Source organism: Athene cunicularia (genome assembly GCF_003259725.1).
Source record: "Athene cunicularia isolate RWA chromosome 5 unlocalized genomic scaffold, athCun1 chr5_part1, whole genome shotgun sequence".
Classification (NCBI taxonomy): Eukaryota; Metazoa; Chordata; class Aves; order Strigiformes; family Strigidae; genus Athene; species Athene cunicularia.
The window spans coordinates 41,479,120-41,483,027 of record NW_020799101.1 but is presented as its reverse complement, the minus strand read 5'-3'; positions in this window follow the sequence as shown (position 1 = coordinate 41,483,027).

The window sequence follows — 3,908 nt, the reverse complement described above, 5'->3', positions numbered from 1 at the left end:
GGGGGGGGGGGGGGAGGGAATGGACAATGATTCAACTAGAGGTGCAGCATTAAATGGTCCCTGGACTACGCTTTGATCATCTTGGCCATCTCCAGGACTGGACAGAAAAGACCCAGAGGGATTCTTCATGCCTCTGATTCTGAAGGCATCTGTTATGCATAGACTCAGACTCAAATGAAAGGAATCACTAACTGCTTAATCTTAAGCATGTGGTTAAGCTCAGCATCAAGTGATTTAAATACAGTCTTAACAGTCTTCACCCAGGAACCTATGATAATTTTGATCACGTCTTTCTTTGGTAAGATACTGAATTTCTTGTGTAAGCTTTAAAACATAACAAGGTCTGATCATAACATTATACGCACAGATGGTCATTCCATGAGTGGGCAGCACTGTGACTGCCCATTCTTGTCTGAAGCAGTGGAATATGGAATAAAGCTAAAGATTTTGGCATTAGCCTGCAGCAACAGACTTTAGGAATAAGCCTCTGCCAACCAAGATCCTAGAGAGCAGAGCACTACTGTCCTGTCACGCTGCATCCACTCTCCCCCAGACATCGCCCAGGCACTCCAGCTGACATCACAAGCTACCTGCTGCTAGAGGCTTGGAGTCTTGGCAGGCTGTGGCCAAGAGCTATGGGATTGGACGTTGTGAGATTAGAGGGCGATTTAAAAAAGAGAAAATGATTATCCTAAAGAATCATTAGCCTCTTAAAGGGTGATAAGGCAACAGCCTTCCTATATTAGCTGGTGCAGATTTCCTAAAATGGGACTTACACTAGAGAAGACTGAAATGTATTAGAAAGCTCCCACCGTACTGCAACATGACATGTATGTGTACCCTGCAAATTTAGGAATAAGCTGTGCATGTTCCAGCACTGTGGAGAGAAATTTCACATGAATCAGATGCTGGAACACAAGCAGCTGTACAACCACTTTGTTATAATTGTCTGGGGGCTCTGGGGTAAGAGTTTATTTATTTTCTTGCAGGAAAGATGGACTCAAGGAACTGGTTTCTATGCAGTACACACAGGCAACAGGACAGAGAGTCTTTCCTCAACAGTGCAATCTGTACCAAGGTGGGGTTCACACACCTCTGAGAGTTTGAAATATATGTATTAGCTGAGAGTTGTGAAATCTTATACCAAGGATACCATCAAGGGAACATTTCAAGGTTTTTCCTTGAAATGAGAGGAGAAAAATACCTACCAAAAAAAACTGATACTGTCAGCTGCTGTCCTGGCACCAGTCTAGTGCTCCCACCTCACAAAAATCTGGCTGCACTCTCTGTAGCCTGAGGTTACCTTAGGCTATGTGTAACACCAGAGTTAGTAAACAGGCGGTGACGATGCCTCTGCTTGTGTACAGCATTCCAGTCCAATCATTACGTCACGTACCAATCACTCAGGTTATGACTTTGATATTCCACTGACACACCAGTCATCAGCCTCCAGCGTCCGTGCGACCAGAGTGCCTGCAGCTTTAGTCTGCCTCAGGAGGAGATTCCCCGGAGTCAGCACTGTACAGCTCCCTGACAGACCTCACGCTGGCCGTTAAACACGGAGGGTGCCCTGGTAAAATCTGGATCCAGAGTCATCCAAACTACATTGCACTTCACCCTGTGTTGTTATGACTGGCGGGGTGGCTCTGGGGGATGGAGTGCTACAGACAAGGTACAGGGATGCAGGGGGAATTCAGATTGGATTAATTTAAGTAGATTACTTTAAAAAGCACATGAGCCACATCAACCTCACTTCTCCCTCTTCTCCACCTCCCCTCACAAAAGTCCCATTGTTCTTCAAGAGCTCAGCAGGCCCAGATGTCTGTATTCCTGAACCCACATTACCCTTTACTCCAGGCAAGGCAGGTAAACTGTACTTACATTCTGATCTGGTGACACTGTCACTGTCACCACGCACAGACAGACATAACTAGACAGGGTATTTGGCACTGGGAAGATACCACAGCACCTCAAACTACCAAAGAGCTGCTGAGAGCTGGCATTAGAGGGTGGAGAACAACAAGGAAAACTGGCCTTGGTATAAATAGATGAAGCTACTGAGTTCAGCAGTTTAGCTTCTGCTCTTAGGTCAGTTACAAAAAGCTCAGCCATGTAGCGGGGTCAAAGATAAGACAAGGTTAGAAGCAGAAGAATTAAAATCTGCAATGGAGAGATGTCATGGCAGAGCTGGAAAAGGGTTAGTGCCAGGTCAGGATCAATAGCAGAACCAATCTCATAGGAAATATTGATAGGTCAGAGTCAGCCAAGAGAGAAGCAACATCAGGACATGGTCACTGAGGGCAGGAAAAAAGTTCAGACTATACCACTGCAGCTACATGCAGGGGGGAGTTACTGTCAGCCTGTTGTCATGTCTGATTGGGTCAATACCTTCTTCTGTCAACACTGAATGTTGTTTTCAGCCACAGGAATTAAAACGCTGACAAAGAATGACAGCTCTTGATGGAGTAGAACTCTATTTGCTGGTGCCTATGGGTCACTGATAGCTGAGCAAATTCTAAGTGGAGCTCAAATGCCTTCACTAGTGATCTCAACTAGCCAAGAGCTTGGTCACTGCCAGCCTAGATAATTTTGCTGTCAATCTCACAGCTACAGTGTGGCCCAGCGCCTGTCCCTCTAGTCACCATGTTCCTGCGCAGAAGGGGATGCAATGTCACATGAGTCACTTTCCTGTTGCGTCCCAAATAGGAGCCTGGACCACAGAACTGCACTGTCAACGCTTCCCACACACATCTTACATGGCAAGGAGGTGCAGCAGGAACATCTTCCCTGAACCTAGAAAAGCTGTCAAATTACTCTTCCTTAACCATGCATTTGAACAGAAGGCTGGAAGTGGCCTTCTCACATTTGCACTGGGAGCAGGGAAGCTGTAACTGGTTAATGGCCTGGCTGTTCAGGGCTGCAGGAGCCATGCTTGCTTAGGCATTGTGACACAGCGTGGCAACACAGCCACCGCTTCAGGCAAAATGTGCCCAGGCCTCGTTATGCCCAGGGAACAGAAGGAAAGGACACCACCTCCGAGTAGTGGCTTCTTGTTTCTGCCTGGAGAAGGGAGGTGAAGTCGGTGCCTCCAGGTGCAGGAATGAGACAAAGCTAGGGTAGGAATGCCAGCGATCCCAGTAAGCCCAGCTGGTACAGCCACGTAGGCCAAGGCTCTTTGCACTGGCAGTGCCATGAGTCACAAGCAGGCGAGGTGAAGCAGCCCAGCGTCTCCCGGTCTTCGTACGTGCCTGAAGTCAGCTTCCCCAAAACACACCCCCTTGCACAGTGCAGCCACAGGGAATTCACCCCAATTTATGCTAATGCTCTGACTCACCCTGTTGATCAGCCTCTCTCTTTGCAGCCACTACAAAAGCAGTCTTGGCCAGGCAGTCAAGTGCCTGAAGCCTGGCCGCTGGTGTTCCTCCCACCTGCCTTCTGTTACCACCACAGCCTGTGACTTGGTGCAATATGCCCTCAACAAGCCTTCTGTTTCCATCTGAGTGCAGGACAGTACAACCATTCTGCCACACGGCACGGGTTTTTCATACGGGACGGAAAGGAAACCTTCCCTCCCCAAAAAGAGGACAGTAACACACACGTATGGCTGTTTTTCTTTTCAAAGCCAAAGCCAGACTTCAAAGAGGCTGTGACAAGAGCCATTGCTAGTCTGATAACAGACCACAGAAATCATGACTTGTCTTAAAAGGGAATCTATTTTATTTCATTAGAAAAATGCTGTTCCCACATGGGCTACAGCTGCACTTCCTGACCTCTCATTCCAGTGGGCTTGGAAGCACCATATCTCCTAAACTGAGCTGAAAGAGGTTTAATGCTGAAATCACTTTATCTTCATCATCTTTAATAGTTTTTAAGTATTTGAGAGTAATGATATTCCCATGACGTAAGTG